Raw genomic sequence first — 14,893 nt, 5'->3', positions numbered from 1 at the left:
AGTTCACCATCCACTTTCTAGATTTTATCTTGTCCTTATTGTGGCAGCAGGGGAGCATCATATTTTGATAATTTTCTATTCCATTGATCTTCTCTTGTAGTTTTCAAGATAGTGAGCAAGAAAGCCTGTATTCCATGGTGAGGAGGAAGAATTATTAGCTGGGCATTTTTACCCAATATTAACAGTTTTAAAAGAACAAACTTTCATACTTAAAATATATGATGCTGTTGTGTCATTAGATTCCTCTTTATCACTAAAGAGGTATTAAATGATGTTGGGTCAACACTGACATGCTTAGTTAATGGGAAAGAGAGAACAAAGAAAATAAATCTACATAGTGGGTCTGCAAACTAAAAAGAAGGCAGCATGGTTGGGAGTCTCTCAAGAATCACACGTCTATGTGTTCTGCCTCTCACTCTGTTTTTTTGACTTGTCAAACCTTTTTGATTTTTCAATTACACATCTCTGAATCCCTAGAAATGTAACAAACGTAAACCTCACAAATCTGTTAAAATTCTCAAAAAAAAAAGAAACAAAAAGCAAGGAAGATGGGACAGAAACAGAAACGGCTGTTCTCAGCTCCCAGCACATATGTTTTGGGAAGAGGACATAGTTTCACAATAATTTCAAGTCAACAGTTCATACTATTCTTCTCAGGCTCATCCCTCAGTTGGTTATGAGTTCCTTCATAATCATATTCTAAGTTCCCTAGATACCCATAAATGCTCCTTCAGTGAAACTGGCAGATAAAAACTCTCATTCTGTAAATGTGTTCAAAAACACATTGGATAAACTAATTATGTATTTCAGATCTACGAATTTTTCCTGATGAAATAAATGTTAGACATGCAGATTTTAAGCCATCATCATTTCCATTGATTACTGACAGAAATATTAGGGATCCAATAGTGTCAAATAAAATTAAATGAAACAACTTCAAATGGATGGAGGAGGGCATTTTGTCCAAATATGAATCATTTTATTTTAGTGAAACCTATTACACACATGTATTTATTAGCCATTCACATATCCCCTGACCACTTATGTGCTAGGCAAAGCATAGTGATGGGCTGAGAAATATCCCATGCTATTGTTCTCAATGGTAATTAACATCTAAAATCCTGGAACAGTGTACTGAGTGGGCACTAAACCAGGTTAGATATGATAGTTGGCAACATCACCCAGGGGGCGGCACATTTGAGTGGGAGTCCTGTTTCTAAATTCCATTCAAAGCAACCCTCTCCTCACAGCAAATTGTATCTCTTGATTCCTTCATTTATCCAGCATTAAAGATTGGGGAAAATGCTTGAGAAGAGAGTTTCAGTGAGGATTCTCAAGATCTTGTTTTATCAGAGCTTTCCATGCCATGTCACTTTATAATTAATGCATTAACAAAGTAGCTCTTAAACCCATTTAGGGCATCCCTTGCCCTGAGAGCTTTAAAATACCTGAGGATTCTAGTATCTCCCTAAGGTGATAAAAGTAGGGTAGAGATACTCTATATCACTGTCTGCTACTTTTTGTAATGTCTATACTTGGATTTATTAATTTTTAATAGTTAAACCTGAAGCCAGGAATTTTGACCTAAATTTGAGGAGAAAGGCAAAATAGGATCTTCTTAGCTGAGCGTAATAAAAATGGAGTGTTCTCAGTTCTGGCTACATATTAGAATTACCTGAGAGATTTTTGTTTTGTTTTGTTTTTCAATACTGAATCCTTGGTTCTACTCCAAACTGATTAAATCAAACCTGTTTAGGGGGCTTGGGAATCAGCATTTTACAGTTATCCCAATGTATCTGATGTGTAGCTAGAGTTGTGACCACTGTAAAAGATAAACCAGCAATGGTTGAGAAGCCAATGTGTCTTATGGCTGTGGAAGATTCTGGGCAATAGGACAAAAGTTCCACTTGGATAATAATGGGATTGCCTCAGGAGCTGTTCTTTATAAAGGGAACAGTGTGGAGAATCAATGAGAGCTTGATCGAATGAAGTACATAGGCTTCTAAGACCACTAAGAAGGACTTAGTCTGGGATGGGGCTGAATCTGAATGTCCAGAGATTCTCTTAATCTAAGACATACCCTACTATGACTCTGTAGTCACCAATCTGCAAACCCTACATTAAAAGAGACTTTGAATGCCTAAGGAGAGTTTTAAGACAAAAAGTTGCATCAAATGAACCACTTATTTATTTATTTTAAAAAATTTTAAAAGTTTATTTAGTTTTGAGAGAGAGCAAGAGTGAGTAGGGACACTCGAGAGAGAGAGAGAGAGAGGGACACACAGAATCCAAAGCAGCTGTCAGCACAGAGCCCGATTCAGGGCTTGAACTCATGGACTGGACCTGAGCTGAAGTCGATACTTAACCGACTGAGCCACCCATGTGCCCCTCAAATGAGCTATTTATTAAGTACATGGCCTTTGTGAGATACTGTGGAAGATATAAATAAATATAAGACATGGTCCTTGCCTCCAATGAGCATATTTTCAGTGGGCTGGACAGATGAATTGTAATAATACTCAAGTTACTAGTCATTGCAAATTTTCACTTTTAAATCATTCTTCTTTGTACCCTTCTTCTTCACCACAACTTAAGAGCTATTTAAAAACAGTCTGTAACTGGCTGTAATGTAGTTTCTCAGACCATAAGTACTGTGGTTTGAGAGAACGGAGAGGACACTATGGATGCAGCTCACCTAGGAGAAGGCTTCACAAGGGGCTTAGACCCAACTGTGCTGGGCTTGATGGCTGAATTGGTTGTGGATAACTCAAAAGAGGGGTTCTTGGTCCTGGAGATGTCTCCTCTGGTATCACTGTTGTGTTGGGGAAGTCAGAGACACGAATGGTTTGCTGATGCTCTGGAGGCCTCAGTGCCTTCCGTGTGCACCAGCATTGCCAGGAGAGGTGATACCTCACATGAGCATACTTCTGCAAAAGGATAGATAACCAAACCTCTGTCCACACTGCCGCACCATTCACAGTGTGCTCTGTGATCCACGCACACCCATCACCATCTGAAAGTCTTTTTACCAAAAGTCATCGACATTTTAACTAAAGGAAGAGCACCAAGTCTGAAAACATAGTTAGATGTAAAATAAATGATTTATTGTTATCACGCCAAGCACAAGACAAAATAATGTTTATGTTTCTAGACTTTATGGCTACCCCGTGTGCATGTACATTCATTAAAAGCTAATGCTCCGGGAGAGGTTAGTTGCCATCAACAAGCTTCATCAAGAATGGGACGGCTCTAAGGAATCGCAGTAGGAGGACTAAGTGAAACAAGAGCAGCCCACAGGGGAGGCAGGATGCCAAGAGGAAGGGGGTGCACACAAAAGTCAGTGGGGAGACAGTCAGCAAACACTGTCTGCTCCCTAGTTTTCCTGAGAACTGTCTTTGTAGGATTGGTCCTGGAGCTCCCCTAGAGAAGCAGGAACACTGTGGACAGTGGTGGGAGCTACCCTGTGAATCAGAACCACTGACAGGAGACCCAGGAATGTACAACTTTTAAAAGCAACACAGCTGGTGCTAATGTACAGGCACATACTGTTTCAGAACAGTCCTGCCAGAAGAGGCCTGGAATGGATCATCAGAGGCTCACCCACCTGCTGTTTGATCTTAGGCACCACAGAAGCTACAAAGTATAGAATCCCAGGGTTCTAGACAGTGGTCATCAAACTCCAGCGTGGATAAGAATAGCCTGTTAAATGAAAGTGTCTGGGTGCCAGACCAGAATTTTAGGATTCAGCATGTCCTCGGACGAGGCTGAGGACATGCATCTTTCACAAGCTCCTCAGATGATCTTGACACAGGTGGACCACAATTTGAGAAACACTGTGCTGGCATGCTGCCAGGGTGTGGATCACAAGCCATTGTGAAGCCAGATGACCCAGCACGCTGAATCCTCCTGGGGAAGTGTTGGGGATGACCCACCCAACCCCTTCTTCTCCACCACGTGTTGCATGAAATGAACATTTCTACACACCATCGGGCCTCCTCACTAGGAAGAGTGTTCCTCTTTTCCTCCTTTTCTTTGTAAAGTAGGTAAGACGTTAGCCTTACATCAGATTGAGGATGGACCAGAGAGTTGTCAGCTGAGTGAAGGAGAGGATTATTTCACAGATCTGTGGCGGTTTTCCTCAATTTTTATTTGATTATGTTTCCATGTAAGGTAATTTAACTTTCCTTCTAGAAAGTTTTTTTTTTTTAATATCAAAGAGATTACTGCAAAGGCAATTATTTCTATTGAGTATTTCCTGTAATACCAATAGTAAAGTGACTTAGAACATACTAAGAAGGAACAAACACAGCCATTTAAAAAATCTTTCAATCTTCATGAGAGGCAACAAAGGGTTTTTTAAATTTATGTCTTATTTATGTTGTGTGTATGTATTCAATGTGCACAATTATTAGGATCCTCTGCAAAACCTCTAACAAAGAGAAAATTAAAGCCCAGTAGATGGCACTGTTTGCTACTTTTTACAAGTTAATTCAGTAAGGAAACATTCCCCTCACCCCCAAACCTATTTGTTTTTACAAAAATATAAATCCAACCTCCATTTTTAAAAAGCATTACTTACAAGGAGCCAAATCATTATGTCCTTTTCCAGACTCACATTGAGTAACTCTGTCACAATTTATTGAACAGAATAGTACTTAAGGATTATTAATCATGTCTGAGAGTAGAAAGCATTTAACTTGCTCCTTTTCTTTCAGTGCTGCTGAGATAGCTGTATTACTCCTTCCCACTAGTCCTCATATACATTGCAGATACTTTGTCTTCAAAAAAGATATAGGTTAAAAATCAATTTCAGACCAGAACTGCACCTGTGTTTCAATGAAATTATGTCCGTATACACCTAGTTCTCTCATATCATTTTTTTCAAACAGTATGACACATTTATGAACAAATACTTTATTTTTTGACATGAGAATGAATTAATGTGTAGTTGATGTAGGTAGGTCACTGGAATCAGAAGGGGCACTGGTTTGGTGCCCTAATCCTATGACCTCTAATCCTAAACCCTAGGTACCTAGTTCAATGCATGAGCCACAGTTGCTACTCAAGCTGTTGTTTATGTTGTTATATCAAATGTAATCTCCTAGAAACAGGCAGGCCTTATGCGAAACTTTCTTTCAGAACTTCAGGAAAATAAATTCCATAATCTCCATTAGCAAAATATTTAGTCTTAACTCTCCCCCCACCGTCCCTGTCAACCTAAGTGATGCTAATTTACTGTGTTTTCTGATCATTAGCATCAAATGTATATTTTTAGGCTTCTTGGGCTTTAGAGGCACATAGCGGCAATTCAGCAAGCACCATTTACTGTTGAAGGTTAAAGCAACGGTACCCTGTAATCTCCTACTCAGCTGCCAATACTAATTTCATTCAGAAAGGTGAACACGTGGCTGAAACATTTGGCACGGTATCTATTTTCCCCATCTTGGTTTAAGATTATGAAAATTATATATTATCTACAAAAGCTAGTATTTCTAGTTAGTGATAGTTTCCCAACATCAGGACACTAAATACATCAAAGTGCCAAGGTATTCTATGAATTAAAATTTTTATATCTGTAAGCATTCAATTTGATTAAAATTCAGAAGACGAACAGAAAAGGATTAACAAAATGAACTAGAATATTCAGAAGAAAGAAAAATACCACCTAGAAAAGAGAAAAGGCAGAGAGGAGGGGGAATCACCCTAACAACAACTAGAATTTTCTATATTTATCCATGTGTATTTGCTTCACTTGGTTGTCAATTTTAATTGGTCTGCAACATGCTGTGGTTCTAATGTATTCAGAATTTCAATTGTTGTTTCTGCCATCTATTATAGTATCCCCAAATGCAGTCTATTCCTAGTGAATAATAAGAGTTTCTTTCATTATAGAAATAAATAGCATATTAAATCTACTGGTAGGTTTTATACCTGATGACAGAACTGTTTAAAAGTGCAGAGAATAGGAAACTATCTCTTCCACAAGTCATATTTATTTTACTATGATAAAGGATGGTTTATCAAAGTCAGCCCAATGCTAATTAAGATTTTGCAAAGGTTAAGCCAGGTATATACCAAAATGTCAGTTCACTACTGATAACTCCTGTCTTTCCAATGCAATTGTGTTTCGGATGCCAAGACTATTTTTAAAAAGGAAAACATCCTGCTGTGTTTTTGTGTATGCGTGTGTGCAACCACACAGATCTACATTAAGCCTTGATGGTTTTAAAATTTGAGAGCCTACAGGATATACTGACAAAGGTATAGGCCTTGGAGAAACACAGATCTGGATTCCTGGATAGATACTCACCTTTACTAGTTTTCTTACCTTGGAAACTTATTTAACCTTTCTGGAGCAGAGCTTTGTCATTTATAAAAAATGAGAATAATAGTACATGCCCCACAGAAGGTGATTGGTGTATTTTATCACAATACCTGAAATGTAAGAGAGGCTCAATACTTGATTATAAATTAGAACAAAGGTGAGCCCTGAAGCAACTTCATATACAAGAATCTAGATAGATAACAACCAAAAATTCGTTGTTAATTATTTTCAAACACAACTTTAAGAGAAATAACAAAGAGAATCACTTTTAAAATCATGTATTAATACATTTTAAATTTAACAAAAATAATGCTGTACAAAACACATTAAGTAGAGTGAAATGTACCGTAGAATTAATGGAAAACCAAAGAGCAAATCATGATTGTGTTGCTCCTAGGCCATTCATTTGTTCATTAATAAAAATGAGTTCCCCTACTTAAGTAATACTTAACAAGTATTTTGTTCTGCTTTACTTTGAATAGGACAGGTTAATAGATATTGAAGTTTGTTAATTTAGCGAGTGTCAATATGTATGTATGTATATTCTTTTGCCCTGCTCAGAGACATTAGTTAATGTGTGTCTAATTAGTACGTGGAAATTAAGGTCAAGCACAATAAACATAAAGAAGACTTGAGGGAGTTGAGATTCACTTTTTCCTGTCATTTTCTCTGCATGTATCTCAGATCTCTCACTTGATAGGAAAAGTTGGGAACATACCTAAAATTTCAGGTTTTATTGAAGGGTTAATGAAATTGAACCAGCATATGTTGATACTGGATTCATTAATGAATCCAAGGGTTGTATATTCTATAATACTCAAAATGTTATTAGCATATATTATTATGAGGTATTCATTTTAAATAAGATTTTCTTCTAAGATAAATAGTTTTATGTTTTGTGGATTTCTGTGGAAAATGAAAAACTGAACTGAAGACGGACAAAAGGTTAGTTGTAATTCAACAATATGTGTGTTTAATAGAGGCTGTGTGGGTGAGAAGGGGTTGTTAGCCTATTGAGTTGATTTTGATTCTAAGAAATAAGAGTAAGTTCAACCACTGGCTTCCTTGATGAACCATTTTGAAAAGACAATTAGCCAAAATTCTACTAAAAGACTAAAGTATATCTGCAAAATAATAGCATACATACAAAGGATGCTGAAGATGATGATTTGGTCCCTCAACTAGTGCACATATCAAACATGTGCACTGTCATTTTATTCTAGCACCACTGAGGGTAGTAAGGACACTCTACAACTACTTTATGGGCAATTCCTTCAGCTCAAATCTGGTCTAGCTAATTGGATTACTGACTGCTAACTGCCACATCTAAGAAAAGTAGCCACTGTGTCCACAGCCATTCTCACACCCTTCCCTTCATTACTACTGTCTCCCATCTCATTTACTGCCCAATCCAGCTTGTCTGTCCAACACTTTTCCAAAGCTCAATATAGCACACAAATGTCTTAAACCTTCCATTTGCCATTAGCATGAACAGAGAACATTAATAGCAGACTCTCAATTATAAGTCATTTGTGTCCTGGTATCAGTTTCTGATTTCTGGACAGCCCAGAAGATTTTAGCAGTAAACACATAACACTTTTTCATAATGAAATGAAAAGTTAGACTTATACATTTTTAGGCCTTTCCATTTATTGCATTTTGCAGGTTACAGCTGAGTCTATTAGAGATGAGGCTATGCATCTGAGTTACTGAACAGAGGTAGCAACCTGGTAGAAGAATGATAGGCTGGATGGTGGGACTGCAAACTGACATCACAAGGGTCACTGAATGAAACAGAAAATTAGCAATACAGAATGGTTTTAGTGGGTTGAGCAGTGGTCTAGACCGCAAGGACATCAGGACTCAATAATTAACTCTTGAGTCCTGCTGACAGGATATCCATAATATTAATTAATTAATTGGTTAATTAATTAATTAAAAAACTATTTATGAAGCACTTGTTGCAGGCCAGGATCAGAGTTAAGTGCTGAGATACAAAGGGAAGAAAATAGACAAGCTTCTTGATGTTTCTTGACATGCTCACAGACCCATCACAGGTACTGCTGTGAAGTTCCTGCAGCATCAGTTGAGAAGACCACAGGGCAGAGATTCTGAAGGTCCGATGTCCCCTCTAGCTGTGCTGTTGACTTGCCGAGGGGCCTCGGACAAGGCATTTAACCTCTCAGTCTCGCTTTCTGCCTCCATACAAGGAGGCTAACAGTAAAGCTGCCCTCTCTAGCTTCCTCACAATGTCGGTGTGATGGACAAACGAGATAATCGATATGAGAATGCTTTGAAAATTGTAGAGTACCCATTTTATTTTTGTAGAGTACCCATTTTATTTTCACCTTTCTGTACACAGAAATAATAATTTCCACCTATTCACCTCACATGGATGCTGTCGCTTCTTGGCATTTATTGAACAACAATGCTCTCTCCCTGATTTACAAATAGAATTAGACAGAGTTCCTGCCCTGTGATTTTAAACCAGGCAGACAGGCATGATAAAAAGATGTGAAAACATTCAAGATAGACAATGTTGTGTGATGATCATTAATGTGTTTATAAAGGGCCAAAGTGGTTCTTAGATGGAAAAATGCTATCACCATTTTTCATAGTCCTTGGGATATTTGCTTATTGCAAAAAAATAATCCCAATAATATAAACCAAGAGGAAAGGTACAGGAGGACTAAAAAGAAATTAGGTTGATTTAAAAGAAGGGGATAAATAACATATATACCTTACTATATGCGTTGTTCTAGGCTGTTAGATGGGTGAATCACTGGGTATGAGATGAACAGCAACTCACTTTGCAAATGGATTCTTTATTTTGCTCTAGAAACTATGCCAAATAAATTAGTTCATGGGTGACTGTGTTACTATATTTAGCTTTGAAAATATTAATATTTTAAAATAGTAACAACTGTAGTAATACCCTCCAAATATTTTAGCATTTATACAATGCCTTAGATTTTACAAAATTTTTATGTGAAAAATTCAATTTAATCTTCATAATAGCTGTGGGAGATGAGTATTACCATTTTCTCTAATTTAGAGATAAAAAACCTGAGCAGGAGTTGGTAAAAATAATTTACTCAAAGTGAGAGAGTAAGTGGGGGATGCATGGCTTGAACCCAGGCTTTCTGACACGATATATTTTCCATCTTCACTCCTCATAAATAAATCAACAGTTCACAATAAAGCACCATTATAACAGGCTAGGAAAAGAAAGACATGGAAAATAAATTAGAAAGCAAATTCAAAGCATGGATTGAATTTGGAAGCATTGTCCCCTGTACCCCTCATCTTATTCCACTTGTAGAATTTACAAGTCAATTGCATGGGCTTCCAGAGTGATGGAATCATTAGAAGGATTCTGTGAAATGGTAGTTCTGGGCAAATACTGCCTTCTTAAGAAATGTCAATTAAACCATGAAGGTTTAATTTTTTTTTAATGTTTATTTATTTTTGAGAGAAAGAGACAGCGTGAGTGGAAGAGGGGCAGAGAGAGAGGGAGACACAGAAATCAGAAGCAGCTCTAGGCTCTGAGCTGTCAGTACAAAGCCGGATGCAGGGCTCAAACTCAGAAGTGGCGAGATCATGACCTGAGTTGAAGACGACGCTTAACCGACTGAGCCACCCAGGTGCCCAAAGCCCAAATCGTGAAGGTGTGATTGTGATTGTGGTTCTGCATATGTATAGTAAATATTTCTCTCATATATTTAGGACACTCAAAAAAAGAGGCTTGATGTGAGATTTACTAAAACATATAAAGCATTTATTTTATTTGCATCCAGCTATAAGTAATAATATATAACATGGAATCTGAAAAGAGAGTAACAATGGCTTTAGAAAAATATAAGACAAACCCAAACTCATAATTGACATTTCCACTGTAAGAATGAAACAAGGTTCTAGTTAACTGTATTAATGACAAGGTTTATATGTGTAAAACACATACACATTCACATAATTATGCATGGTTGTTAGCAAGACATTAATGATCCCCTGGAAATTCTAACAGTCTCCTAGTCTAAGAACAGATTCTACATGGCAGTTAAGGTAAAAGACAACAACTACTACATTAACTCTTGGAGTAGGGTCTCAGTTCAGGCTACTATTACAGAATACTATTGGCTGGGTGGTTAAAACAACCAACATTTATTTATTTCTTGCAGTTCTGAAGGCTAGTAACCAACATTTATTTATTTCTTGTGGTTCTGAAGGCTGATTTCCAAGATCATGGCACTGGCAGTTTATGGGGTTGGCGAAGGCTCTCTTCCTAGCTTGCACATGGCCATCTCCTCCGTATACCTTCATAAAGTGGAAAGCAAGCTTTTGTATTTCTTCTTGTAAGGACACTAATTCCATTCATGAAAGCTCCACCCTCATGACCTTATTAGATGTGTCCCCCCAAAAGCCCCACATCCTAATACCAATACTGTCACGTTAGGGAGTAGGATTTCAACATGTGAATTTTGGGGGGACACATTCCATCAATAGCAGGTAGCCTACCATATCATATTCCCTCTCTTCCCCCCTCCCAACACTAAAAACAATTTCTTTAACATAAGATCTTTTACCACATAAGAATAAAATCTTGTTTCTTCTCTCCCAGACTACTATCTCCATTCTAGAAATCTAAAATGGAGATTATCTCACTAAAACAGGTGCTAAAGGCCAATTGTCATTTATTTTCATTTTTCCTTCTATAATTGTCATGGAATAAAACCATTAAAATGTATCAAAATAACACCCTAGTCTGGATTTTCCTATTGTACAGTATCAGAGAATCATCCCACTAAAAGAGTACTTTGAGGGGCACCTGAGTGTCTCAGTTAAGCAACTGACTTGATTTCAGCTCAGGTCATGATCTCACGGTTTGGGAATTCAAGCTCTGCATTGAGCTCCATGCTGACAGTGTGTAAGCTGCTTGGGATTCTCTATCTCCCTCTCTCTCTGCCCTTCCCATGCTCTCACACACACACACACACACACTCTCTCTCTCAAAATAAATAAATATTAAAAAAGAGTACTTAGTTAATCATTAAAGTCTGGCTTTAGTAAGTACTGTGTATAAATGCTTTTATTTAGACCTATTTAAAAAGAGCTTCATATGCACATATATAAAGAGGACAATTCCACTGTCTTACCTCAATTCGGATAGAATCACTTTATCAGGAAACTCTTCTTTATACTTTGATTAAATCCCTTATATGCCACAGATTAAGAATTATAAATATACACGTTACATGTGGAAACTCTTGGAGTATATTAAATATGGAAAAGAAATTGAGTTCATTTATTTTCAAAAACTTGTGTTGTGAATTTTATGATAGGAGGCACTGAATGTTTCAGGCTGGATCACATAGGATGTAACCCTTAATGAAATCTTCATGGTCTGGGGCTTGGTCCACAGTTTTGCAGTTTCAAAAAACTGAATAGCGCTCTGGCCCTGAGGAATTGATTTGTGCTAGCCGAAATCATGAGAAACTGACTTCTTTCAGGGTGAATATGTGGTATGATGTGAAGGGTGCAGAGTTAAGCAGGAAGGAGGAAGGGCAGATATATGCCCTTCTGCTGGGTTGCTCTTTTACAGATATCAGTGTATCTGAAAAACTGAATTCCAATCAACAATTTATGTATTCAGAATACAGTCTAGACATGGGAAGTAAGTAAAACGAGACTATTTGTATTGAAAAATAGATGTTCCTAAGTCTGTGCAATGGAATTCTCTTTGGAGTAGAGGAGAAGCTGCAATCAGCTGCACTGATAGAAACTAGAAGAGATAGCTGACATTTTGAAGAAATAAAGAGAAAGCAGACATGTGAACTCAAAAGTTCATTTGGTGGTAGAGGAAGGTATGTTAGTTAGGGTTCTGCAGAGAAATAGAACCAATATCTGTATTTAAAGAGATTTATTGTAAGGAATTGGCTCACATGATTATGGAGGCTGAGAAGTCCCACAATCTGCTGTGTGCAAGCTGGAGACCTAGGCAAGCCAGTGGTATCGTCCTGGTTGGAGTTCAAAGGCCTGAGAATCAGAAGAACCTATGGTGTCAGAGAGAACAAATTCTCCCTTCTGCCTTTTACTTCTATTTGGGTCTTCAACAGATGGGATGATACCCACCCACTTTGGGGAGGACAATCTGCTTTCCTCTACTGATTCAAATGCTAATCTCATCCAGAAACACTCTCACAGACACACCCAGGAATAATGTTTAGTCAAATACCTGGGTACCCCATGGTGCTGTCAAGTTGACACATAAAACTAACCATCACAGAAAGTAAACTCTATGTGCCCTCAGTATCCCTCCAGCAGCTTGTCAACATTGGGAAATGCTTAGTGTTGTCTCATTAATCTTCATAAAATGTCTTAACAGTTAGGTATTAAATTATCCCTATTTTCAGACCAGGAAACTGAGGCCTAGAGAGGTGAGGAAATGTATCCAAGTCTACTCAGAGAGTGACAGAACTGTGACTTAAATCTAGCTTAACCTGATCTTAAATTGCATATTTTTACCTTTCTATGCTAACTACAAAAAATATTCTAGTGATTCTAACTTGTGAAGTTTAGGTTAAAGGATATAAAACATACTATATATTGTAGCTTTCTGCTAAATTAAAATTATTGTTGCATTTATTTCAGTTTTTCTTAATTATTCTGGTCGAATGTTTTTATTATGAGAATTCAAAGACTGAGTTTTGAGAATAGAGTCCAACAAATTGTACGTGCACAGCATCCATCTCTTTGAGCTTCAACCAAGCCGTGTATTACCTATGAGGGACATTTCATGGCTACTCAACTCTTCTCCTGTCTCCCAGTCCCAGATTTTCTGTTTTTGCCCTCACCTTACCTTTCAGATTTAATGGTGTGAATGTGGCATCTTATGACATCTGGCACAGGAAAGAATCAAGGTAGAAGTGATCTTGTGCAATAAGGGTATACCTTTCTAGTTGCTGAAACTCTCATTTGCTAAATTTGATGGCTCTCTCCTTTGATTAATGCTAGAGACATGCTATGAATTCTTGAAAACTTTTTAATACATATTGTTATTCCCTGTATACAATTTCTAAGATTATAGCTTGTCTCATATGTTGCATTTTATTATCTCATTATTTTCTTTTATGAGTTGCACATACAATGTTGTAACTTATTTACTTAAAACTTTCATAATTCACAATGTAGGGCATATATTTCTCAGAGAACTATATATAATCAATCTCACCTCGTTTTCTTTTTTTCCTTCCTTCCTACTGTCAGTTCTTTAGCTCTCATTTAAAAGTGGCGGCAGAGAGTCTGGTCTCTTGGATTTGTAGGGGGATAGATTGGGTTGTGTCTGTTTTACTCTGAGAACCTATAGCTTTCTGTACAACTAGCAAACTGGCCAAATTATAAACAAACATTGTTATACATTTCATTAATAATGATAGCTTCTGGGTAAAATAGTGAGCACGCTCAATTACGAAAGTTGGAAATCCTATTGGAATTATCGCCAGCATTTGCATTGTGAAGGACTGTTTATAGACTCTTAAAGGCAAAATAAAACAAACTTCCCAAATTTTGCCTGCAGCAATTGACATAAAACATGAACTCAAATAATTCACCACCACACCAACCTTCTGTAGAACCAGTAGATGGTCACTCCAATGCACATTCTGGTTACTTATTGAAATCAAGAATCTTTTTTGCTCCATCAGGGAATGCAGTACTAGATCCAAGGTCAGAGCTGGACCTCATCTTGGGGGTGGAGGCTAAGTAATGCAAAGCACCCACAGAATGGCCAGAGGCCAAGGAGCAGGGCTTGTGACTCCAGATCACGTCAGCTCAAGGTGAGACTAAGTTTTTAAAGGGTCATTAAAAAGGACTCATTGTTAGAAGTGGTGAAAGTGGGGAAATAGGAAGGGAAGTTTTCAAAGATGACTGGTTAAAATCCTGTTTAAAGTATGTGATGAACAAAGGGCCCATCTTGGAAAGAAAGAGTATAAAAGGAAAAAAAAAAAAAAACCACTTCTGAACTTTTTTGTGAACCATTTTTACTAAAATGCTAGTATGCATTTAAATGGCTGAACATTGACTTGAATGACTTTTAAAAGAATGAATCTATGCAAATAAAATATCTGCAAGGATATATACCAAAATAGTAATGGTGGTTGGCCCCTGAGAGGTAATATACAGCAATTTTTTCTTTCTTATACATTTCTGCATTGCCTATTTTTTTACCCAATGAACACATGTACTGCTTTTACAACTAAGGGAGGGAGAAAACAGTGATCTATTCTGGTTTTTAAAAAATTGCTGTTGGTATTAGTCTGTAAAATAAATGTTCACATAGCTAAATTAGCAGGGCAAACCATAACTGAGGAGGGAGAATCTGTGTGACTGAAAAAACCCAGAGACTAATTAAAAACAAATGAACACAAAAGCTTGGGTTTTGCAATAGCAGTAGAATTTATAGAATTACAGCACCTCTAGAATTATGGAACCCACAATTTCCTGCATGTGTCTGTTTCTGCCAACTCTTGGTTGTCTGTGGTTTTCCTAAAATATCTTTGGAAGGGACTCCCA

The 14,893-nt window shown here is 37.3% G+C and overlaps 1 protein-coding gene across 1 annotated transcript in view; it reads left to right on the top strand.

Annotated features, from left to right (window-relative positions):
- Nucleotides 1-14,049, top strand: part of CCDC122 (coiled-coil domain containing 122) — a 73,340-nt gene extending 59,291 nt beyond the window's left edge. Inside the window, exon 8 of the transcript XR_005531642.1 lies at nucleotides 14,026-14,049. The gene's annotated coding sequence lies outside the window, so the exon portion shown is untranslated. The remainder of the gene's footprint in view (nucleotides 1-14,025) is intronic.
- The last annotated feature ends 844 nt before the right edge of the window (nucleotides 14,050-14,893 follow it).

This window comes from Hyaena hyaena, unplaced genomic scaffold (genome assembly GCF_003009895.1).
Source record: "Hyaena hyaena isolate Hyena2069 unplaced genomic scaffold, ASM300989v1 scaffold_394, whole genome shotgun sequence".
Lineage (NCBI taxonomy): Eukaryota > Metazoa > Chordata > Mammalia > Carnivora > Hyaenidae > Hyaena > Hyaena hyaena.
Note: the sequence above shows the minus strand (reverse complement) of the source record. Positions and strands in the feature narration are given on the sequence as shown.